Source organism: Camelus dromedarius, chromosome 15 (assembly GCF_036321535.1).
Source record: "Camelus dromedarius isolate mCamDro1 chromosome 15, mCamDro1.pat, whole genome shotgun sequence".
Taxonomy (NCBI): Eukaryota; Metazoa; Chordata; class Mammalia; order Artiodactyla; family Camelidae; genus Camelus; species Camelus dromedarius.
Window position 1 is genome coordinate 18560404 of NC_087450.1, and position 27393 is coordinate 18587796.

Consider the following 27393-nt stretch of genomic DNA (forward strand, 5'->3'; position numbering starts at 1 on the left):
TAACCGTACAGCTGCCCCTGAACATGGCCCTGCCCATCAAAGGGCCTTGGACTCAGCCCCATACATCAGTGTGCAGGCACAAGATCCAGGACCCCCAGGGTCCTGCAACCAGAGACACTGGGAACCAGCCTCACCCACTAGCGGGCAAACACTAGCCTAAGGACGATGGCAGTCAATCAGCCTGTGGAACCAGCCTGCCCACCAGCAGGCCATCCCAAGCTTCAGGATACCTAGGGCCCTGCAACCAGCTATCAGGAACAGGCCCTACCCACCAGTGGTCAGAAACCAGCTCAGGACCCTGGGACCCTCCAGCCACACTCCAGGATCTAGCTCTCCCCACCAGTGGGCCAGTACTAGCTCCATGACCTGGTTTCACTCGCTGGTGGGAAGGCACCAGCCCTGGGATCTTCTGGAGCCAGACTTCTGGAGCCAGACTTTGCCCACCAATGAGCCAGCCCTGGGGCCCCCTGTGGTTCTATAGCCAGCTGCCTTGTGACCCAGCCCCACTTACCAGTGGCTAGCACCCTCTGCATAAGCCAAGGGCAGGCAACCAACTGGACTAGGGGCCAGTGAAGCCTACCAAACAGCCCACAGTACTCAGCCCACCACAGTAGAAGGACTCATGCAGCTCACATAGGGGGCATCCTTAGAGCACATAGCTCTGATGATGAGAAGGAAGTGCACTTCTTGGACACATAGGACATTGCCTACAAACGGCCACTTCTCCAGGATAGAGAAAGCCATTTCTCCAAGGATGGGGAATGTAATCAACCTATCAGATGCATAGAAATAAAACAGCAAGTTAGGTAAAATGAGGTGACAGAAGAGCATGTTCCAAATGAAGAAATAAGACAAAACCCCAAAAGAAGAACTAAGCAAAGTGGAGATAGGCAATCTCTCTGAGGAAGAGTTAAGTATAATGATCATAAAGATGATCAAAGAACTTGGGAGAATAGGTGCACAAAGTGAGAAGTTAGAATTTTTGACACAGTTGAAAAATACAAAGAACAACAAAACAGATGAAGAATACAATTACTGAAATTGAAAATACACTAGAAGGAATCAGTAGTAGACTAAATGATATAGAGGAGCGGATCAGCAAGTTGGAAGAGAGAACAGTGGAAATCACTGACACTGAACAGAAAAAAGAAAAAATAATGAAATGAGGACAATTTAAGAGACCTCTGGGAAAACATCAAGCATATTAACATTTGCATTATAGGGGTCTCAGAAGAAGAGAGAAAGAGGCAGAGAACACATTTAAAGACATAATAGCTGAAAACTTCCCTAATCAGGGAAAAGAAATGGGTATCCAAGTCTAGGAAGCACAGAGAGCCTCAAACATGATCAACTCAGAGAGGAACACACCAAGACACACTGAAATTAAAATGGCAGAAATCATTTGTGGGAAATGAACCCACAAACTTTTGGTCAACTGATCCTCGACAAAGGAGGCAAGAGTATATAGTGGAATAAAGACAGTCTCTTCAGCAAATGGTGTTGGGAAAACTGGACAGCAGCATGTAAATCAGTGAAGCTAGAACACTCCCTTACACCATACACAAAAATAAACTCAAAATGAATCAAAGACTTAAACATAAGACAAGATACAATAAACCTCCTAGAAGAAAATACAGGCAAAACATTATCTCACATACATCTCAAAAATGTTCTCCTAGGACACACTACCCAAGCAATAGAAGTAAAAGCAAGAATAAACAAATGGGACCTAATTAAACTTACAAGCTTCTGCACAGCAAAGGAAACCATAAGTAAAACAAAACGACAACCTATGGAATGGGAGAACGTTTTTGCAAATGAAACCGACAAAGGCTTCATCTCCAGAATATATAAGCAGCTCATATGACTTAATAAGAAAAAAACAAACAACCCAATCCAAAAATGGGCAAAAGACCTAAACAAGCAATTCTCCAAGGAAGAAATACAAAGGATCAATAGGCACATGAAAAAATGCTCAATATCACTAATTATCAGAGAAATGCAAATCAAAACTACAATGAGGTATCACCTCACACCAGTCAGAATGGCCATCATTCAGAAGTCCACAAGTGACAAATGCTGGAGAGGTTGTGGAGAAAAGGGAACCCTCCTACACTGCTGGTGGGAATGCAGTTTGGTGCTGCCACTGTGGAAAACAGTATGGAGATTCTTCAAAAGACTAGGAATAGACTTACCATATGACCCAGAAATCCTGCTCCTGGGCATATATCCAGAAGGAACCCTACTTCAAAATGACACCTGCACCCCAATGTTCATAGCAGCACTATTTACAATAGCCAAGACATGGAAACAACCTAAATGTCCATCAACAGATGACTGGATAAAGAAGATGTGGTATATTTACACAATGGAATACTACTCAGCCATAAAAACCGACAACATAACGCCACTTGCAGCAACATGGATGTTCCTGGAGAATGTCATTCTAAGTGAAATAGGCCACAAAGAGAAAGAAAAACACCATATGAGATCGCTCATATGCGGAATCTAAAAAAAAAAACAAAAGAAACACATAAATACAAAACAGAAACAGACTCATAGACACAGAATACAAACTTGTGGTTGCCAAGGGGGCAGGGGGTGGGAAGAGACAGACTAGGATTTCAAAATGTAGAATAGATAAACAAGATTATACTGTACAGCACAGGGCAATATATACAAGATCTTGTGGTAGCTCACAGCGAAAAAAAAATGGGACAATGAATATATGTATGTTCATGTATAACTGAAAAATTGTGCTCTACACTGGAATTTGACACAACATTGTAAAATGACTGTAACTCAATAACAAATGTTAAAAAAAATAAAATGGCAAAAATCAGATAAAGAGAAAATATTAAAAACAGCAAGGAAAAAGCAACAAGTTACATATATGGGAACTCCCATCAGGCTCTCATCTGACTTTTCAGCAGAAACTCTGTAGGCCAGAGGAGAGTGGCATGATATATTTAAAGTGATGAATATTATAGTAGTATAAACTTACATCAGGAAAGAAGAAAAACTCAAATGAAAAAGCTAACCTTACATCTAAAAGAACTAGAAAAAGAACAAACAAAATCCAAAGTTACTAGAAGGAAAGAAATCAAAGATCAATGCAGAAATAAATGAAATAGAGACTAAAAAACAATAGGAAAAAAAATCAATGAATCTAAGAGCTGGTTCTGTGAAAAGGTTAAAAAAAAGAAAAACGTTTAGCCAGACTCATCAAGAAAAAAAGAACTCAAATCAATAAAATCAGAAATGAATAAGGGGAAGTTACAACTGACACCACAGAAATACAAAGAATCATGAGTTTATTGCCAGCAGCTACATGCCAATTAGAAGGACAATGTGGAAAAAATGGACAAATCCCTGGAAATGTAATCTCCCAATACTGAACCAGGAAGAAATAAAATTATGAACAGACTAATTACCAGTAATGAAATCAAATCAGTAATGAAAAAAATCCCAACAAACAAAAGTCCAGGACCAGATGGCTTCACAGGTGAATTCTACCAAACACTGAGAGAAAAGTTAATACCTATCATTCTAAAATATTTCAAAAACTTGCAGAGGAACGAATGCTTCTGAACTCATTCTGTGAGGCCAGCATCACCGTGACACCAAAACCAGACACAGTTACCACACAAAGAGAAAATTACAAGTCAGTATCACTGATGAACAGATGCAACAATCCTCAACAAAGTATTAACAAACTGAATTCAACAGTACATTAAAAAAATCATATACCATGAACGAGTGGAATTTATCCCAGGGATTCAAAGATGATTCAGTATCCACAGATCAATCTATGTGACACAGCACATGAACAAACTGAAGAATAAAATTGTATCATCATCTCAATGAATAAGCCCTCGGCTAACATCATACTTGATGGTGAAAAGCTGAAAGCATTTCCTCTAAGATCACAAATAGGACAAGGATGCCCACTCTTTACCACTTTTATTCAACCTAGTATTGGAAGTCCTAGCCATAGCAATCAGAGAAGAAATTTCAAGAAATAAAAGGAATCTAAACTGGAAAGGAAGAAGTAAAACTGTCACTGTTTGCAGATGACATGATACTGAACATAGAAATTCCTAAAAATGCCACCAAAAAACTACTAGAGCTCATCAATAAATTTAGTAAAGTTGCAGGATACGAAATTAATATTCAGAAATATGTTGCATATCTATACACTAACAATAAACTATCAGGAAAAGAAATTAAGAAAATGACCCCATTTACAGTTGCATCCAAAACAAAAAAATACCTAGGAATAACTTACCTAAGGAAGTAAGTCCTGTACTCGGAAAAATGTAAGACATTGTTGAAAGAATTCAAGATGAAACAAAAAGATGGAAAGATGTACTGTTTCCCAGACTCACAGATATAGAGAACAAACTAGCAGTTACCAGTGGGGAGAGGGAAGGGAGGTAGGCCAAGATAGGGGTGGGGATTAAGAGGTACAACCTACTATGTATAAAAAGTAAGCTACAAGGCTATATTGTACAACACAGGGAAGATAGCCAATGTTATGTAATAGCTATAAATGGAGTATAACCTTTAAAAATTGTGAATCATTATGTTGTAAGCCTGAAACACATAATATTGTTTATCAAATATACCTCAATAAAAAAAGATATACCTTTTTCATAGATTGGAAGAACTAATATTATTAAAATGACTGTACTACCCAAGGCAATCTGTAGATTCAGTGCAATCCCTATCTAAATACCAATGGCATTTTTCAAAGAACTAGAGTAAGAAAAATTTAAAGATTTGTATGGAAACACAAAAGACCCCAAATATGCAAGACAGGATTGAGAAAGAAGAACAGAATTGACGGTATCATGCTCCCTGACTTCAGCCTATACTACAAAACTACAGTAATCAAAACAGCACTGCCATAAAACCACACACATAGATCAGTGGAACAGAATAGTGGACAGATACATGTAAAAGAATGAAATTAGAACATTTTCTCATAGCATATACAAAACTGAACTCATAATGGATTAAAAACCTAAATGTAAAATTGAAATCCATAAAACTCCTTGAAGAAATCATAGTATAACGCTCTTCGACATAAATTGTAGGAATTTTTTTGGATCTGCCTCTTAAGGCAAAGAAAACAAAAGCAAAAATAAACAAATAGGACTAATTAAACTTAAAAGCTTTTGCATAGCAAAGGAGGCTACTGACAAAATGAAAAGACAACCTACAGAATGGGAAAAATATTTGCAAATAATATGACTGATAAGGGGTTAATATACAAAATATACAAACATCTGTACAACTAAATTTTAAAAAATCCAACCTGATTAAAAAATAGGCAGATGACATGAATAGACATTTTTCCAAAGAAGACATACTGATGACCAACGGTTATATGAAAAGATGCTGAATATCACTAATCATCAGAGAAATGCAATTCAGAGACACAATGAGATATTACCTCTTACCTGTCAGAATGACTATCATCAAAAAGAACACAAATGACAAATGCTGGTGAGGATGTGAAATTAGGAGATAGTACACTGTTGGGAATTCAGATTGGTGCAGCCACTACAGAAAACAGTATGGAGGTTCCTCAGAAAACTAAAAATAGAACTACCATATGACCCAGCAGTTCCACTCCTGGTATATATATCTAAAGAAAATGAAAAAAATAATCCATAACGTACATACACCCCAGTGTTCACAGCAGCATTATTTACAGTAGTCAAGACATGGAGGCAACCTGTGTGTCCATCAATAGATGAATAAATAAAGAAGATGTGGGATATATGTACAATGGAATATAATTCAACCATAAAAAATGAAATTTGCCATTTGCAGCAATATGAATGGACTTGGAGGGTATTATTTCAAGGCAGACAGAGAAAGACAAAATACTATATGTTATCACTTATATATGGAATCTAAAAAATACAACAAAGTAGATAATATAACAAAACAGAGACACACAGATACGGAAAACAAACTAGTGGTTACCAATGGGGAGAGGAAAGAGGGAGAGGCACAATAGGGGTAGGGGATATAGAGATACAGACTACTCTATATAAAATAAACACACTGCAAAGATACATTGTACAGCACAGGGAATATAGTCAATATTTTATAATAACTTTAAGTAGCATATCATCTTTAAAAATGGTGACTCACTATGCTGTACACTAAATCAACAATGTCTCAATGAAAAAAAGTGTGTGGCAGTGAGGAAGCAGTGGAACAAAACTGGAACTGAGATATTTCACCTATAAATTCTGTATTCTTTCTATTATATAATTGTGCCTCTCAAAGTAAGCCTATTTCCCTTTTTTGCCTTAACCTCCCCAAATTCAGAGCTAAACTCATTTTTAATTTGTATAAAACAGTCCACATAGTCAACCACCTTTCTTACTTTGCAACTTTGAATTGATTTTTGCCTTGTATAATTTTATTTTCGATATTGCTTATAGAATAATTTTGTGAATTCTTCCCAAGTCTTTCAAAAAGTAGGTAAGTCATAAATACTATGATAAATTGGTTCATAGCTATGAAAACTGATCACTATATTATGACTATGTTCACACTTTTGTTTTTTAGTTAATATTTTAGGTAACTAACCTGTTTAGAGAATATGTGGATACATTTTAAAATATTCTTAAAATTAATCTTTGGAGGAAAGAAATAAGTATGAGAATAGTTTATCACTTATTCCACCTCAACAAGTATTCAAAGATGTTATCCAGCATAAAAATTGATACTTTTTACCACATTTTTAGAAATTACACACTTATACTTCAGTATGGTGCTCTTTATTAATGTGGATAATTGTCAACATGAAAGTAATGGGAATATATCTCTATATATATCTATATATATAGATATCTATATATATATATACATACGCTCTGTTATATCTGTACTGCTCTGTTCTGGCCAGGCTCAACCCTCCTGGGTGATAGTAAGGACAGGAAGAGCCATATAAGCAGCAAATTCCCATTATCTGTCATAATTCCACATTAAAAAGAATGGGTTTCTGCCACTTCCAAGTTTTCAAGACAGTATGCCAATGTGTAGTACAGCAAGACAGATGTAAAACTACATGATTATTACCTACTTGTCTATGACCAAAATCAGTGGTAGGGAACAAGACTTATGCTGCATACCTAGTAACTCATTCCAATATGCAAGCTCAAATTAGCGTCTTTAAAAATTTTCAATTAAAGTTTTTTAGAGAACTCAAATTCTTTCCCTCAGCTTTTGTCATTAGTAAAAAACCCCTGCCAGAATCCTCCCTACAGCTAACTAGACCCCTGGTGGTTTCATTTCTTTCTTGTTCTTTCGATTATTTTTTTAAACTGGTAAAATATACACAACATAAAATTTACCATGTTAACCATTCATGAATTTTCTAACTTGTTTTTTCTTCATTGTGGCTGACTCTTAACTTTAACTCAATTTAGATCTGTTTAAGTGTGTTTTTCAAAATAGTTATGGAGAAAGTGTACCATATCCATCGGAGAACAGTCTACTAAACTGCAGGGTGCCTGAGGGAATAAGATCACTGGGAAGATGGTCTATAAACCTTAGAAGTGAGGAGGAGTTAGTTAAGCAGTTGTACAATTATTTTCTTATTGCAGGGGAAAAAATGCCGGAGAATTTTTTGTTTTCACAATGACTAATACTGATTTTTTGTCAAATGGTGGTTGCTTCAAATTAAGATATGGCAGCGTAATTCTCTTTTCATGTTTTTTGACAAAGGAGAATGTGAATGGAGAAATTTGAAAGACAGACTTTCTCCAGAAGTTATAAATAGGCAGTAACATATACTATTAGAGAAAAATGTATCTCCTGTAGTAGTAAAGGTTTGACAGAAAAATGTATCTCCTGTAGTAGTAAAGGTTTGACAGCAAGCTAATTCAAAGCATCAGAGAACTTTACACTTAGAATTTCTCTATGTATTCCATAGAGGACTTCACCCAAAGAAATTTTCTTAAAGTCCATATTCTGATGACCCTAAGGCTAGGTCATGGTTAAAATAAGCAGTGATTTAAAATAGTGTCACTTCTTTAACAGTAAACTACCTTTAGGCCTGAGCAGAAAACTGGGTAAAAGTCCTCTGGGGATTGATGGAGATAGATAGATAAATAGGTAGTAGTCTATAATAATATGAATTTTATGTATAATATGTATATACACACACACTCATAATGGAATACTTAAGATTTGTGCATTTCATTGTATACACATTTTATAGGGGAGGGGAAGGACTGTAAATAAATATTAAACTCTAGTTAATGATACACACACTGACAGGACTTAAAAGGGTGAAGTGTACAGATGTCTGCAACTTTGAAATGTATCAAAATGTAAGATGGATTGATAAAAGAACTGGTTGATGGATAGATCCATGGTAAAGCAATGACTGTAAAACATTAATTATAGAATCTAGGTAGTGAGTGTGTATGTTTACTGTACAGTTCTTACAGCTTTTCTGTATATTTGAAATCTGTCATAATAAAAATTTGGAAAAAAATAGTGTTACTAATAAGGTACCTAAGTAATTCTAGTAGGTCTAGTTTGGTTCAATTAATATTTATTGGCACCTAAAAATCAATATTTATCGATCCAAAGTGATAGAACAGGTATTAGGGATATATAACAATGAAATGACTCAGACTCTGAAGTGGAGAATAGCAGAAGATGAAAGTGGAGAGGAAAGCAGAGGTTGGGCATTGGAGAGCCTTATATACCATAATAAGGAGGTTGGACTTCATCCTGTGGGGTTTTTGGCAGGGGAATGATAGGCAGATAACTCTCCCAGCTTTGTGGAGGCTATATTTGAGATAGTGGTAGCAGCGTAGGGATAGACCAAATATAAGGATATCAGTTGGGAAGTAGTATTCCAAGTGCAGATGATTAAGAACTGATTTACAGTAGGGCTAGATCCTAGAAATATTTCAGAGAAATCAGGAGAACTTGATAATTGGTTTGGTTAGTTGGGAGTGTGTTATATGAAATAAAGAATGATAAATACTATCTAAGAAGAGGAGCAAATACAGAAGAAATGATAGAATGAGAAAATCCCTATTTTTACAATTCCCATGAAAAAATGATTAGGCAGTGTTCACCCATATATTTTAAAATCACCAAGTGAAAGGTTGATGGGGAATTTTTAAGTGGAGGAATCAGATACCATCTGAATCTGTTGGTCAGTCATAGCATCACTAAAAGTTGGGGCAATCAAAAATTTATGTACCTCATGATACGATGTAAAAAATTGCTTAGAAAGTTGCACTTAAGCAAGAAAATAGTCCTAAATACTAGTGTATAGGAAATAACAGGGGACAAAAGAACAAGTTAAATGACCAATCTATCAACCAAACCCAGAATATGGGGCATTACTTGGAATAAATAGTTTCTCTAAGGAATGGACCATATAGAAAAAGGGCTTCTGTTAGAGAACAAAGCAAGTTTAAGGGACATGACAAATATGCTTAAGTTTGAACAGATTAACTGTAAAAACACATTTTTGAGACACCTGATGAAATTCAAGTATGGATCCTTCACTTTTCTGTTTTTAGTATGAGCTATTTCCTGTCACTGACTCATGAAATCTGCTGAGTACCAGGCCTGGGAGCCATAGCCACAATTATCTTAAATATAAGCAACTTTCACTGTTGACTACATCAGTTATCTAAAATTGTAATATAAGAAACAGCCTAGAGTACAAATACAAAATACATAAGTAAAGCATACAGAACAAAAATGATGTTTATTTTAAAAAGAAATGCCATTTATTATAATTCATGACATGGGAATTTTACATTTAAACCTAAAAATTTCACATAAAGAATAATACCTACGGATACTTGTATAGTGGGGACTTAGAATTAAATAGACCAGGGTTGAGCCATTTGCTGATCTGTATGTTGAGAATTTGAGGTTTGTTGTGTTGTTTCTTCATTTTTTAAAAAATTGAGGTGTAGTTGATGTATAATATATGTTACAGGTGTACAACATGGTGATTCACAATTTTTAGAGGTTACTCTCCATTTATAGTTATTATAAAATATTGGCCATATTCCCTGTATTGTGCAATATATCCTGGTAGCTTACTTACTTTATATATAATAGTTTGTATCTCTTAATCCCCCATCCCTATTTTGCTCCTTCCCAGTTCCCTCTTCTCACTGCTAACCACTAGTGTGTTTTGTATATCTGTAAGTCTGTTTCTGTTTTGTTGTATTCACTGGTTTATTTTTTAGATTCCACATACAGTACTTGTCTGACTTATTTCATGTAGCATACTACCCTCCAAGTCCATCCATGTTGTTGCAAATAGCAAAATTTCATTCTTTTTTATGGCTGAGTAGTATTCCATTATATATATATCTACCACATCTATTCTATATATTCATCTGCTGATGGACACATAGATTGCTTCCATATCTTGGCAATTATAAATAATGCTTTGCAATTGTAAATAGTGCTGCTGTGAACATTAGGGTGCATGTATCTTTTTTAATTTGTTTTTCTCAGCTATATACCCAGGAGTGTATTGGAATTGCTGGATCATATGGTAGTTCTATTTTTAGTTTTTTGAGAAAACTCCATACTGTTTTCCACAGTGGCTGCACCAATTTACATTCCCACCAGCAGTGTGTGAGGGTTCCCTTTTTTCCGCATCCTCACCAACATTTGTTATTTGTGTTCTTTTTGATGATAGTCATTCTGACAGGTGTGAGTTGATATCTCATTTGCATTTCTCTGATGATTAACGATGTTGAGCATCTTTTCATGTGCCTGTTGGCCATCTGTATGTCTTCTTTGGAAAAATGTCTATTCAGGTCTTCTGCCCATTTTTTAATTGGGTTGTTTGTTTTTTTGGTGTTGAGTTGTATGAGCTGTTTATATATTTTGGATATTAACCTCTTATCAGTCATATCTTTTGCAAATATTTTCTCCCATTCCGTATGTTGTCTTTTCGTGTTGTCAATGGTTTCCTTTGCTGTGCAAAAGCTTTTAAGTTTAATTAGACCTCATTTGTTTATTTTTGCTTTTATTTCCTTTGTGTTGTGTTGTTTCTTAAGAGTGAAACAAATCTGTTCAGTTTATTATGACAATCTTTCTAAATAATACATATCTATGGAGCCTGATTAATTATATAATCAACTTAAATGAAGTTGGTCATGCTATTCTTGCTTCGTTTGGCCATTTGTAGGCTTTGTTTATCCAAGTTAGAGCTAAACTCTAGCTTAGAATAGTAGTACACTGTTTCTGTGTATGCTTAGAATAATTCTGTTTAATTCAGAGCTTACCCGTAATTAACACACACACACACACACACACACACACACACACACACACACACACACACACACAATATCAATCAATCCAAATGGATTAGACATAAATGTGAAAGGCAAAAACTTTAATAACAGGAGAATATCTGTATAACTTTGAGAGAAGGGAAGGGCATCTTTGACAAGATATAAAAAATATACCATAAAGGAAAGGGTGGTAACTCTTATCTTTAATGTAGCTGAATTTCTCTTTAACAACCATAATGACAGGAATGAGGGAAGCAACAAACAGGGAGAAGTTATTTGTAACACTGACAAAGGATTAGTTCCAGAATATATAAAGAACTCCTTCAAATCAGTAAGAAAAAGACAAATAACCCAATAAAAATGAATGAAAGATAGGAATAGACATTTCTAGAAAGAAGAAGCATGAATGACTGGAAACATATGAACATATGTTTAACCTTATTATTAATTAGCAAGTGCAGATCAAAATTTCAAGAAGAAGCTGTTTTGCAGATGCTAGGAATGGCAAAAATTTTGAAATATGAATATTAAATCTGAGTGTTAGATTGTAGAGCATTGGAAACTTTTACACTCAGCTAGTGGGAATTTAATGTGATAAAAGTACTTTGGTAAAAATTTGGAATTACTGAAATTGAAGCTGTGCATTGCCTATAACCAGAAATTTTGTTCTTGAGTATATACCCTAGGGATATATAGAAAAATGTTCATGGCAGTACTGTTTGTAATTGAAAAAGCTAGAAACAGCCTAAATGTCCAATAGTAGAATAGATGAATAAATTATGATATTCATCCAGTGAATACACTAGGCAGTGGAAATGAATAAAACTTACACCTATACATGTCAGCATGAATATATTACAGCAGTATGGAGTGAAAAGACCATGTAACACAAAGAATGCACTATGTTTTTGTTTGTATGACATTCAGAAATAAGTAAAACTAAGTATTATTTAGGGATGTAGCCACATACGGGGAAACCATAAAGACAAACAAAGAAATGATTAACATAAAATTTAGGGCTGTGAGAGTAGGTAGAGGGATAGGAATGTAATCGAGGAGGAGCTCTCAAGAAGCTTAAAAAGTATTAGTAATTTTAATAATTATCTCTGGATAGTAGAATTATAGGTGATTTTTGTTTTCTGGCTTTCCATATTTCTGTATTGTGATTTTTAAAAAGGTGTGTTGTGTGGTGGTTTCTCTAGAGCAGTGCTTCTCAACTGAAGGTGATTTTGCCATCCCCTTCCACCAAGGAGACACTTGGCAGTGTCTGGAGATGTTACTTGGTTGTCGTGACTGAAGCGGGGAATCTACTGGCTTCTACTAGGTAGAGACCAGGGATGCTGCTAAACATCCTATAATGCACAGGATGTCACCTCCAAAACAAAGAATTACTCAGCTCAAAATGTCAACAGCTCTGAGGTTGAAAAACCCTGGTCTAGGTTGAGAAACCCTGGTCTAGAGCCAGACTGTTAGTGGTTGAATTCCAGCTGTACTTCTCACAAGCTGTGTGATGGTGGGGAAGTTACTTAACATTGGTGTCTGTTTTCTAGTCTATAAAATGGGCTAATAGTAGTACTCACCTCATTTGGTTGTTTTGAAAATTAACTGAATTAAAATATTTAAAGTACTGAGACCAGTGTCAATCATATAATAGTCATGTGATAAATTAGCGTGAATTACTTTATTATTAAAATTTTTATTTCTTATTGAATATTTCCAATTGATTAAAGTTGATAAATAGTTGATAAAGAGAAGCATGTTGAAAAAAATTATTATATTAAAAGAAAATTATAACACACAAAACTCTTAAAATGTAGCATATGACAATTTTGAATGAGAAAGACCTCTGCAAGCAATAATGACAGGGTATTATAATCTGTATTTTATCTGTTCTTAATAATAATTCTTAAACAAGAAGCCAGAGGGCTGAACATAAAATATATATGAGTTAATGCTAATATGAACTTAAGCTATATTAATATCTAAACTTGACGACTTGTGGCCTAGTAATTAGGTTATGATAATCATTGTATACTTCAGCACACAAGCTGATATTTTTCTTATTCTGTATAACAACCTTTCCAGAAATATTCTTGGGAAGTCAGTTTCTTGATTGGATCTCATATATACTTGTGTATCCAAGTGGATGTGTCTGTAAAGTTTTGGTAGGGTGCAGTTTTTTCTTTAACAATTAGTGTTAAAGATAAGCTACTTAAAAATATATACAATTTATGGTTAAGTTTCTTTAAGCTTTAGCAAATTAAATGCAGATTATTATGCATGCACAGTCAACTGTAATATGGGTATTTCCCTCCAAGCAATTATTATATTTTCAATATAGGTATGTCCATCAAATAGATTGAAGCAATGATGTTAATAATTACTGTCTTTAGTTTATTTCCATATAATAAACGAAGTCCTACCACATACATGGGCATAATAGAGCTTTATAAAAATTCTGTGAGTATATGGAATTTTCTTTGTTTTACAGATGAAGTAGTTAAAGCTTACAGAGATGAAATGATTTTTCCAAAGTTATAATTTGTTAATTGTGGAACTATCATATAAACTCAAATCTCATTATGAATCAGTTACTATGATAATCCACTGTGGGCTTTTAATAAAATTATGAGGCTTTCTCTGACTTATAACATAACTTTTTGAAATTGGTATAACAGGCCATTGATATCTCCTCTCTGAATGAACTTAGATGTGATATCAGCAATGGAATAAGGAGAGGGACCCCATGTGTTTTACCTATAAAAATTATACACTGATGTAATAAAAATGAATTGGATGACTTCATACTTACTATAAACTTATAAATTTTAAATGTTAAATTTTGGATAATTTCAAACATATACTAAAGTAGAGAGAATGGTATGTATGAATTACTGTATTACCCATGACCCACCTTCATAAGTTATCAATTCATGGTGACTATGAGTCACCTATATCCCTCCCAGTTTCTCCCACTGGATTATTTCGAGGCAAATTTCAGATATATAATTTCCTTTGTATATTTCCATTATGCATAATTTTATTTTTCAAAAATAGCTATTTTAATAATAACTTTGAAATACTGAAAAGCTGAGTAGTTTTCTAGAAAGATGTTTCCAGTTAATGTATACCAATAGGCAGCTTTTCCCAAGTTCAAAATAATCACATAAAGTATCCTTTTCTTTTGAAATTTAGATGTCTAAGAAACAGTAAGAGAAAATGTTTTACCTGTCCTATGCAGTCTTCTCTCATGTTTTCTTCTAAAATGAAAGATCAAAACATTAATTATCTTAAAATCTATAAAGGACTTTAACAAAAATTATTAATAGAAGCTTTTAATATCCTCACTAAAAGAGCAACACTTAAAATAATCATAGCTTAAAATACTTAAAACTCTAGAAAAAGCAATAACCAAATTTCAAAATAGTATGAAAATACTAGTTATTCTCATACATACATGCTATGGTTAATGTACTGAAATCAAATGAGTAGACTATGCCTTTATTGTTCCTTCCATTCTTCAAGAGATTAGAAACTTGCATGGCAGATAAATTTCATCCAAAGTGCCAAGTCTGGATGATTAGTGGTGGTTTCCTGGGGAACTGTATTGAAAAGTTTTATGAGGCCTTTTTTGTTTCTCAATGGCAAAGAATACCGTACTTGATTAGTGGGTTATTTGTTCTCATAGCAGTGATGTGAGACCTGTTGTCTCTGGCTTAGTACATCAAAATGATGCTTTTAAAAGACTTATCTTTACTTAGCTTTATATGCCATTAGGCTGAGAGAAAAGAAGGGTCATTACTGCCACAATCTAATTTCTCATTATTGATGAGTAGTAAGTAGACAGTGATTTACTTATTTTCATTTTTGTATAAGTGGTGGTATTTATAAGTCCCAATTATGTTTCTCTTAAAGTACTTGGTGCATTCATGCATATACCACTCATTTGGCACTAGGCTTATGTTTACTTATTATTTATTTCCTTTATTTATTTAGTCTACCTTCTTAAGTAGATGATAAGTTTTCTTCAGCTTATCAGTAGCATCTTATTTCTCCTGGTAGTCCTAGCACCAAGAAACACCTTAATGATATTATACATTTATAAAAATACATGTTACTTGTCTGTCATTAACTGTAAATTACTTGCTATTTTGTGATATTTTTGTATCAACTGGGATATTAGCTATATGGCTTAAAATTTTCATAACATTTCTAATATGGTATGGAGCTGTCTTGTGAAATCTGGACTGTAATGCTTTCACAGAACATCTGATTTTTGAAAACTAATGGATTGGCTCTTGCCTCTAGGTAGCTAAAAGTTTAAATCCTACAATAAGGTGGTGGTTCTATTCTGGAAGATATCTAGGAGTATAAAATTAACCATAACCAAAACTCTCAGAAACGGGTATTAACATTTTGTCTTCCTGATAGTCAACAAATTATTCTTATGACTAAACAAACTAAAACAAACCACCCTGCTTTAATTTCTGTTTTTAAAATTTTTCTCTGACAATAAAATAGCTCAATGTACTTTGTATAGTTTTAAATAGTAATTGTTATCTCTGTAATCTTGGCATTTTTGAGCTAAAGAGCTATAGTTTTCAAAACATATAAAAATAAACACTAAGTTTCACCATATTAGTCACTGTCAGTCTTCCTTGAATCCATGCCAGTTTTTTCATAGAAAGGAAAATTAACTTCCATAATGTAAGTGTTAAAATCTATGATCTAGAGTCTAGATGGACATCTAATTAGATTGATATAATGAAGTGATTGTTTCTGACTCTGATATGTTAACAGTCTTTTAGATGCATACCACTTCTGTTAATTTTTCTCATAAAAGCCAGTGTTACTTCTTTATTTAGTTTCTTGTCAACTGTGACTGTCCCCATTTCTTAACTATATTTGCCTTAGTCTAGATAAGGGGTCTATGTTATGTAAAGGGCCAATTAGTAAATATTTTAGGTTTTGTAGGCCAATATGGAAACTTGAAGATATTATGTAAATACTTACATAGCAAGGGAGAGAGGTTCTAAAATGTTTTCCTTGATGAAATTTAAACTCTAATAGTATCATTGAGTCTTTGAGTACAGGGTTTTTTGTTGGTTTGTTTTTTATGGTACACATCCAATAGGAATGGAGAATAGCATTTCATTTAGTTGTAGTTCAGAGTTAGTGTTTTCTCTCTGATCAAACTCATCTGCAAATGTTCATCTCTTAATGCTGATTTCTGATGATATTTCATATATTTCAGTCCTGAATGTGCACTTTCAAACAGATAAATAATACCGCACATTGATATCCATCCATGAGCACCATCTTACAGAATTCTGTTAGATTCTTCTCTTGATATTTGCCTTTTAGCATGTCATTACATTGCAGATTAATCACTTCCAATTGCAGGTTGGGTGGAAGCTCCTCAATTGCATAGTTGATGGGTTTTGAAATACAGAAATTTCCTTGGCATTTGCATCCAGATCCAAAAAATGCTGCTGGAATTACGGAGACCAGTTGATTGAATTTTCTGGGACTGAGCAGTTACCAGGTTGGGACTTCAAGTGCTAAAATTGGAACAGTTGTTTACCTTTGCTAGAATTTGGTTTGAGATTAGAAAGTATATCTACTTCAACTTTGTGTGGGAATATAGACCTCGTTTCTTGACAACTTGACAACACAACTTGTTACCTGTAAGAGGATGTTGTGATGAGTTCTCTGAGTGGTAATATTGATGTGTATTGGATTCTTTTGTGCACAGCTATTGTGTCATTGCATAGGAAACATGATGATTTGCCATCTAATTTGGTAACGAAACAATCCATGCTCCACTATGCCTTTATAAAAGCATGACATTTGAAGTCTGACTTTCTTTTCTGGTTTTGATAAGATGAGCATACACTGGTAATAAAAATAAAATTAAAAGTTGTAGTATGGCAATATGTGTGGCTCTTGTGGCTGTGGATTTATAACTGTGCCACTGCATTTTGCAGTGTGCTAGGCAGCTGTTCAAAGTGCTACTCAGTTCTGCTATTGTAGCATAAAAATAGCCATAACCAATATGTGAAAGAATAAGCATGGCTGTGCTCCAATAAAACTTTATACATAGACATTGAAATTGAATTTCAAACAACTTCCATGTGTTGCAAAATATTGTTGTTCTTTGATTTTTTCCAAAACATTAAAAAATGTGAAAACCATTCTAGCTTGTGGGCTCTACAAAAACAGATGGCAATCAGACTTGGCTCATGGGCTGTATTTTGTGGATCTCTAGTCTAGATAACCTTTTCCCAGACTACAGGAATATTACTCTATTTTTCAACCCTTAAATTCATTTCTATCAATTTCCCCCTTTTAAAAGGGAAATGCCAAGATTTCCCCTTTTAAATTTATTTAAATTGACATTTATTTCTACTTAAGTAAATAAACTGAGTGATAGTTATTCTTTACATAGAGGATAGCTAACTGTAGCATAGTACTAAAGCACTTAGCAGAATGCCTGGCATATTGTAAATGATCAATGATTGTTTGCTTTATTATTGAAGTGGTAGAGAGGTGTTTAAGATTAGAACACTTTCTAGCTAGTTTTGGAATACAGGACACAAAGCCTTTTAAAATTGGGATATGTAGATTATATCTGTAACATGTGGACTGTGATGGAAATAAACTGGTATGATGAGAATAGCTTTTGAGAAAGTCCTTGCTGGTTGTATCATGGTCTCATTAGTTTTACAGGAAGGATGTTAAATTGCTGGATAATTTCTTTCACTGTCTGATCAAGAAAGTTGTTAGTGTTAAGCTGACCACTATGATGCTTAAAGAAAAAAAGAATTATTTGTGATCATTAACCAGTGTCTTAAGTCTCTTAGGTGCATATCCATTAGGCCTTTTTGACTTAAACACAGCCAGTGTTGCTGCTGTTTCATCACAAATTTATTACATGAGCTTCCTCAGTAAATTCAACAAGGCGTTACTCTTAGACCACTGTTATTCAAAGTATGGAATGAAGACCAGTAATTGATCTGCAAACTGTTTACTGGCTGGTCTAGGAACTGTTTATTATTTGTAATGAGAAAAAGCAATTAGAAGCTTTTATGACCATTTGACAGGATAATTTTATCTATGTTTAATCTAATAAATGTTTGGACCTTTATTTTTAAATTTTTAATAACATATTAAAATTACATTTATATATAAAAATTATACATTATATTAGTTCCAGATGTACAACATAATGATTTGATGTTTATATATTGCAAAATCATCACCAAAATATGTCTAGTTAACATGTATTACCAAACACAGTTAAACATTTTTCTCTTGTGATGAGAACTTTTAATATCTACTCTCTGAATAACTTTCAAATATACAATACAGTATTATTCAGTATGTACCTTTCTGTACATTACATACCCATGACATTTATTCTATAAGTGGAAGTTTGTATCTTTTGCCCCCTTGATCTGTTTAGCCCACCTCTCAGTCCCCACCTCTAGCAAGCAACCAATCTGTTCTCTACATCTATGAATTTGGATGTTTTGTTTTTAGATTGCACATATAAATGAGATCATACTGTTATCTTCCTCAGTCTAGCTTATTTCACTTAGTGTAATGCTCTCATGGTCCATCCATGTGGTCACAAATGGTGGGATTTCCTTCATTATTATCACTGAATAACATTCCATTGTGTGTGTATGTGTGTGTCTCACATTGTTTTACCAGTTCAGTCACTGATGGATGCTTAGGTTGGCTCCATACATTGGCCAGTGTAAATAATGCTGCAGTGAACATGGGGGTGCAGATATCTTTTCAAGTTAGTTCTTTCATTTTCTTCAGATAAATACCCAGATAAATTCAGGTTATTGCTGGATTATCTGGTAGTTCTATTTTTAATTTTTGAGAAACCTTTATAGTGTTTTCCGTGGTGGTGTTACGAATTTACATTCATACCAACAATGCATGAGTGTTCCTTTTTCTCCACATCCTCATTAACACTTGTTATTTCTTGTCTTTTTGATGACAGCCATTCTCACAAGAGATATCTTATTGTGGTTTTGATTTGCATTTCTCTGATGATTAGTAATGTTGAGCACCTTATCGTGTACCTGTTGGCCATCTGTTTGTCTTCTTTAGAAAAGTATCTATTCACATCCTCTGCCCATTTTTTAATCAGATTGTTTAAGTTGTATGAGTTTTTATATATTTTGGATATTAACCCCTTATCAAATACATGACTTGCAAATATTTTCTCCCAGTCTGTAGGTTACCTTTTCATTTTATTAATGGCTTCTTTTGCTGTGCAGAGGCTTTGTAGTTTTATGGAGATTCCCTTGTTTATTTTTGCATTTGTTTCCTTTGCTTTTGTTGTCTAATCTAGAAAATCATTACCAAGATTGATATCAGGGCACTTACTGTCTATATTTTCTTCTAGGAGTCTTTAATGAATTTTGACTTAACTTTTGTATATGATGTAAGATAGTGGTCCAGTTTCATTCTTCTGCATGTGACTGTCCAGTTTCCCCATTACCATTTATTGAAGAGACTGTCCTTCCCCCATTGTATGTTCTTGGTTCCTTTGTTATAAATTAATTGACCATATATTTGTAGGTTTATGTCTAAGCTCTTAGTTCTGTTTCATTGATCTGTGTGTTTGTTTATATGCCAATATCATACTGTTTTGATTACTATAGCTTGTAATATAGTTTGAAATCAGGAAGCATGATGCCTCTAGTTTTGTTCTTTCTCAGGCTTCCTTTGGCTATTTGGAGTCTTTTGTCGTCCCATACAATTTTAGGATTGTTTGTTCTGTTTCTGTGAAAAATGCCACTGAAATTTTGATGGGGATTGCATTGAATCTGTAGATTGCTTTGGGTAATATGGACACTTTAACAATATTGGTTCTTCCAATCCATAAATACATGTTTCCATTTATTTGTGTCGTCTTCAGTGTTGTTCATCAGTGTCTTATTTTCAGTTTTGCCTCTCTGGTTAAATTTATTCCTTGGTATTTAGTTCTTTATGATACAATTATAAATGGGATTCTTTCTTAATATCCCTTTCTGACAGTTTGTTACTAGTGTATAGAAACACAACAAATTTTTCTAGTGATTTTTGTATCCTGAAAGTTTACTGAATTTGTTTATCAGTTTTAACGGTTTTTTGGTGGAGTCTTTAGGGTTTTCTGTATATAAAATTATGTCATCTATAAATAGCGACAGTTATACTTTTTCTTTTCCAATTTGGATGCCTTTTATTTCTTTTTCTTGCCTAGATGCTCTGGCTATGACTTTTGAGTATTGGGTTAAATAGGAGTGGTGCGAGTGGCATTATTGTCTTGTTCCTGATTTTAATGGGAAGAGCTTTCAGGTTTCACCATTAAGTATGATGTTAGCTGTGGACTTGTCATATATAGCTTTTATTATGTTGAAGTATGTTCCCTCTGTACCCACTTTGTTGAGAGTTTTTATGAAAACTGGATGTTGAGTTTTGCCAGATGCTTTTTCTACAACTATTGAGATGATCATATGGTTTTTATCCTTCATTTTGTTAATGTAGTATAACACATTGACTTGCAGATATTTAAAAATCCTTGCATCTCTGGAAAAATCCCACTTGATCATGATGTATGATCTTTTTAATGTATTGATGGATTCAGTCTGCTAATATTTTGTTGAAGGATTTTTGCATCTATGTTCATTAGGCATATTGGCCTATAATTTTATTTTTTGTGGCATCCTTATCTGGTCTTGTAAAATGAGTTTGGAAGTTTCCCTGCTCTGCTGCTTTTTGGAAGAGTTTGAGAAGGATTGGTATTGATTCTTATATAAATGATTGGTAGAAGTCATCGGTGAAGCTATCTGGTCCTGGACTTTCCTTTTATGGAAATTTTTTCATTAGTGATTCAGTTCCTTTACTAATTATTGGTCTGTTCAGATTTCCTATATTCTCAAAATTTATCTTGGTGGGTTTCATGATTCTGGGAATTTATTCATTTCTTCTAGGTTGTTTAATTTGTTAGTGTATAATTATTCATAGTAGTTTCTTACAATCCTTTCTATTTCTGTGGTATCAGTTGTAATGTCTCTTTCATTTCTGATGTTATTTAAGTTCTCTCTCTCTTTTTTAGTCTCTATTTCACTTATTTTCATTCTGGTCTTTGTTATTTCCTTCTTTCTACCAACTTTGGGCTTAGTTTGTTCATCCTTTTTCTAGTTCCTTGAGGTGTAAAGTTAGGTTGTTTACTTGAAACCTTTCTTATTTCTTAACATAGGTACTTACCACTATAAACTTCTCTCTTTTAACTGCTTTTGCTGCATTTTATAAGTTATAGTATGTTTTATTTCCATTTTCATTTTTTTAAGGTATTTTTTGCTCTTTTACTTCTTCTTTAATCAGTTGATTGTTCAGTAGCATATCGTTTTATTGCCAAGTATTTATGCATTTTTCAATTTCCTTCTTATGACTGGTTTCTAGTTTCATTACCATTTTGGTTGGAAAAAATGCTCAATGTAATTCAGTCTTCTTACATTTATTAAGACTGTTTCATGGCCTAACACATGATATATCCTGGAGAATGTTCCTTGTGTGCTTGAGAAGAAGAATGTGTATTCTGTTGCTTTTGGATGGAATGTTCTGTATGTGTCTGTTAAGTCCATTTAGTCTAACGTGTCATTTAAGTCCAGTGTTTCTTTATTGATTTTCTGTCTGCGTGATCCATCCATTGATGAAAGTGGGTTATTAAAGTTCCTTAATATTTTTCTCTTGCTATGTCCCCTTTTGATTTGTTAACATTTCCTTTATATGTTTAAGTGCTCCTTATTTGAATGAATAAATATTTATAAATGTTATATTCCCTTGTTTTATTAATGCCTTTATTATTATATAATAACCTTCTTTATCTCTTACTACAGTCTTTGTCTTAAAACCTACTTCGTCTATATTAAGTATAGCTACTCCAGCTTTCTTTTAGTTTCCATTTGTTTGAAGTAATACTTTTCCACCCCTTCACTTTCAGTCTGTGTGTATCCTTACATCTGAAGTGATTCTCTTGTAGGCACCATTGTCATTATGCTAATTTTTTTTTTTTTTTTTTTGGGCAGTTTTGTAATTTCTTTATTCCTTTTTCTTTTCTGGCTCTTTTCCTTTGTGATTTGATGATTTTCTATGATAGTATGCTTAGATTCCTTTCTCTGTATTTTGTGTATCTGCTACAGGTTTCTGCTTTCTGCTTACCATGAGGTTTACATAAAACAACTTATTATAACATTATATTTTAAGTTGCTAACTTAAGTTTGAATGCCTTCTAAACCTGACACTTTTTTCTCCTACCTCCTATATTTTATGTTTCTGATATCACAATTTACATTTTTTATCTTGTGAATTCATTAACAAATTATTGTACTGATAGTTATTTTTACTACTTTTTTGTTTTAATCTTCATGCTAACTTTATAACTAATTAACCAACCACCTTTACATCATTAGATTATTTTGAATTTTACTACATATTTACCTTTACAAGTGAGATTTATACTTTCACTTTTTTGGTTACTAATTAGCACCCTTTTGTTTCAGCTTAAAGAGGTCTTTTTAACACTTCTTTTAAGGCCAGGCTAGTGGTGATAAACTCGCTTACTTAGTTTTTGCTCATCTGGAAAACTCTTTATCTCTCCTTTAAATCTGAAGGACAACTTTACCAGGGAGAGTATTCTTGGTTAGTAGTTGCTCCCCCACCCCCAGCACTTTGAATATATCATGCCACTCCCTTCTGGCTTGCAAAGTTTCTGGTGAAAAGTTTGCTGATAGTCTAATGGGGGTTCCCTTGTATGTAACAAGTTGTTTTCCTCTTGCTGCTTTTAAGATTTTTCTCCTTGTCTTTAACATTTTAGAATTTAACTGTAATGTGTCTTGGTGTGGATCTCTTCAGGTTCATCTTTTTTTGGAACTCTGGGCTTCCTGGATCTGTAAGCCTATTTCCTTCCCAGGTGAGGGAAGTTTTCAGTAATTATTTCTTCAACTAAGGTCTGTCCCTTTCTCCCACTAAGGTCTGTCCCTTTCTCCCTCTCTTCTCAACCTGGGATTACTATAATGTGAATATTGGTCTGCTTGTTTTCCCGTAAGTCCCTCAAGCTGTCTTCACTCTTTTCTTTTTTTCTTTTTGCTGCTCTGATTGGATGAGTTCCACTGCCTTGTCTTCCATTCACTGATCCTTTCTTCCACTTTATCTAGTGTGCTGTTGAATCCCTCTATTGTATTTTTCAGTGCTGTTATTGAGATCATCAGCTCTGTGATTTGTATTTGGCACTTTCTTATATTTTCTGTCTCTTTTTAAAAAAACACCTTTACTGTGATATGGTTCCTGTACAGTAAATTACACGTATTTCAGGTGTACAATCTGATGAATGTTGGTAGATGTATACACCAGTGAAATCACTACCACAATCAAAATAGCTAACATTTCCATTTTCTGTCTCTTTGTTGAAGTTCTCACTTAGTTCATGTATTTTTCTCCCAAGATCAGTGATCATCTTCATGATTGCCATTTTGAAGTCTTTATCAGATAAATAACATTTGTGTTTCATTAAGGTCTTGTTTTTACTTTTACCGTGTTGTTTCGTTTGAAACATTTTTCTTTGTTTCTTCATTTTCCTTGACTCTACGTGTTGGTTTCTATGCATTAGATAAAATAGCCATCTCTCCTAGTCATGAAGGAGTGGCCTTTTGTAGAAATGATCCTTGTCATTCAACCCTTCCCTAGCTGTTGGTTGTTTTTCAAACCTTTGTGATTGTCCAAGCAGCCTACTTTATTCTGAGTGGCTCCCAGTATTTGAGGGCGTGCCAAGGCCTGTCAGTGTCCCAAAGGGGAGAATGTCAATCAACACCTAGATTCATGCTGATTGGAAGCCAGACCCTCAGGCAGCAGCTTTTCAAGTATGCAAACATATCCCCTTCAGGGGAAGACTGGGAGATGGGCATTTCTGTCAGCTCCTTCTGCACTGAGCCCTGGAGTGATAGCTAGTTAAGAACTGTTTCTTTGTTTGCTACTGTCCCATTGAACCTGTGAACACAAGTCCCACTGGCCACCAGAGCCAGGCTATTAAGGGATGTGTCCTCTGGGTGTCAGACATAAAGCCAGGGTGCCAGACGTGTACACAGGCTCCTTTCTTGGAGACACTGGCGACCTGGAGTGAGGCAGAGGGAGAATGCTAAGCTAGCACCTGTCCTCTGAGATCCCTGGAGAGGATTATAGTTGGCCCTTAGATGTGTGTCTAATTAGAATAGAAGCCATCCCCTCAGGACATAATTATGAAGATAAGCTAATATGTTTCTTTCACAGAAATATTGGGTGATTCAGTCTGCTGCCTCTCCACTGTGCCCTGGGGATAGCCAGTTAAGAACTCGTTCTCCATTTATTACAGTCCTGTCGGATCTGAGAATGTGTAAGCACTGTTGGCCACCAGAGCCAGGTGATCAAGACGTCCCCTGGTTGGCAGCTACAAAAACTGAGATGCCAAACAAGTGAGTGCACAGTTGTTTTTTCGGTAGATACCAGTGACCTGGAGGAAGGCAGAGGGAGAGCATTAGCTTATATTTTTGTAAAGTATTTCAGTAGGCATCTAGATATGTATTAAATTAGATGCCTTCTCCTCAGGCTGAAGATTTAAGACAAGTAAATAGGCTTCTTTCGCAGAAAGGATTGGGTGATTTTTCAGTTGAAGCCTCTGCCCTGGGCCCTGGGCGTAACTGGGTGAGTCTGTGAGCACTTTTAAGAACTGTTTTCTTGTTTGCCACAGCTACGTGGGTCTTGTGGATGCAAGCCCCACTGTCTTTCAAAGCTAGATGTTTGGGGGCTCTTAAAAGTTAGGAAAGCAGATGTAGGGTTCAAACTCTCTCCCCTTCAGGGAGAAGCTTGGAGTTCAGAGTTCCAATTGTGGGTTGCCATGTAGTGAGTGTGGAGTTTGTTGCAAGATTGTGTTTCAGTCTCTCTTACCCATTTCAATGTGGTTTTTTTCTCATTTGCTTTATGTATAGGAGTCACTCAGCTAGTTTTTGGGTTGCTTCCAGAGAAAACTGTTGCATATGTAGCTATATATTGTGTGTGTCTGTGGGATGAGGTGAGTTGAAGACTTTCCTAATTGCTGTCTTGAACCAGAGCCTCTTTGGACATTAACTTTTAAATTTCATTTTATTTTTTGCTTTTAGTTTTGTTCTGGATTGAAGATTTTAAAAAACCTTTCCTTCTCTTCAGATATGATTCATGTATGATTTCTATAGAGACAGAAAGGAAGAACCATGAAAAGTTTTTGTCTTTTCTCTCTTTTATTGTGTTTTCTTTTCCCTTTCTTGGGCTACTCCCACTTTTTCTTTCACCTTACACATTTCAGCACAGTTCTCAACTTAGCCAATTTGGTCAGTTTTTAGGTTTTTTGTTCATTTTTGCTTTTCTGTGTATTGATTTAGTTTGTATAGCTTCCTCATCAGCCTCCTCTATATAGAATTCCTGCCTATTCTTATTTTGTGTTAGAAAATATCATCTTTATAATGATTTTGTACTGTGTAAATAAACCTGGTTAAGCAGGACCCATATGATAATTATTTCTTTGTCAGTCTGAGCCACAGGGTACCCACATATTTGGTCAAACATTCTGGGTGTTTCTATGAAAATGTTTTTGGATGAGTTTGACATTTAAATTGATAGGGTGAGTAAAGAAGATTATCCTCCCTAATATGGGTGGGATTCATCCAATGAATTGAAAGTTTGAATAGAACAAAAGTCTGGTCCTCCCCTGAATAGGAGGGAACTCCTGCCTTGCCTGTTTTTGACCTGCCATTTGATTTGTACTGAAGCATTAGCTCTTCCTGGGTTTTCAGCCAGCATGCAGATTGTAGATGTTAGAATTTGTCAGCCTCCATAATCACATGAGACAATTCCTTATAGTGCGTGCGCATGTGCACACACACCCCTATTGTTTCTGTTTCTCTGGAGAACCCTTCCTAATACACCCCCTATTCATTAACCATTTGGTATGTAAGTGTAACAGTTCACAGTAAGACACAAAGGGAGGCCCTGATATGTTATGTAGCCACTTATATTAGAATTGGTTGTTTAAAAAAATCTTTTTAACTTATCTGAATACTATTTCTAAATCAGTTATTAGAGTTCAGACCTATTTAGGGCAAAAAGAGGATTCAATTGCTAGAGTGCAAAGAAGGTAAAAGTAAAGTAATTTCAAGGAAGGAGTATTCAGTAATATAGAATGCTACTAACAGTTATGTGGAAGAGCTCTGGAAAAAATTATTAGAATTTGTCAGTAGGAAATGATTAATCATTTTCAAAGTTAACATTTTAGAAGAATTGGGTAGAAAGGATCATCTAGGTATTAATATTTTTAGGTGATGAGTAAGTAGAAGTAGTTAAAAATATGTAGTAGTAGAAAATAAGGTTGGCTAGAGATGGTGTGGATAGATTATAAAAGATCTAAATAGTTTAAGGTCACTTTAATGTCAGTGTGGAGAATGTATCAAAGCATTCTATCATAGTTCTCAACTGCAAACACTTTATAGACGAGGATTATGTCTTTTACCTCTGTTTTCACTGTATAAGATGGTTTCTGGTATGTAAGAGGTATTCAATAAGTATTTGTTGAATGCTGGATGAAAGAATTACCAAGTCATATTAAATTTTTCATCAGTCTCAAAAATTATCCTTTTTTGTTCCTATCAGTATTTTTGCCCAGGCTTACTTTACCTCTGAATTATTATAATAAGGTTGCTATTTAGTTTTTCCTTCTGTTATTTCTCATTTCATCTTGGGATGAGGCCATTAGATTAATATTCTTATTTTATGCTTTTGCTAATATTACTGCCCTGCCTATAACCTTAAAAGCCATGTAACTACCTATTGAAATAAATATAAAATCTTTAGCTTTACACCAGAGCCTAGCCACAATCTGACCCATAACCTACCTTTCAGACCTTATCTTCCACTCTTCTTTTACACCTTAGCATCAGTAGGCTTAAAGGATGTAAAGCCATGATCTACTAGCCCTATACAATGACTGTCACTGTCACTGTCA

The 27393-nt window shown here is 34.5% G+C and overlaps 1 long non-coding RNA gene across 1 annotated transcript in view; it reads right to left on the reverse strand.

Annotated features, from left to right (window-relative positions):
- Positions 1-27393, reverse strand: part of LOC135323059 (uncharacterized) — a 43986-nt gene that overhangs the window by 6167 nt on the left and 10426 nt on the right. Inside the window, exon 2 of the long non-coding RNA XR_010384168.1 lies at positions 14553-14584. This is a non-coding gene — a long non-coding RNA (uncharacterized LOC135323059). The remainder of the gene's footprint in view (positions 1-14552; positions 14585-27393) is intronic.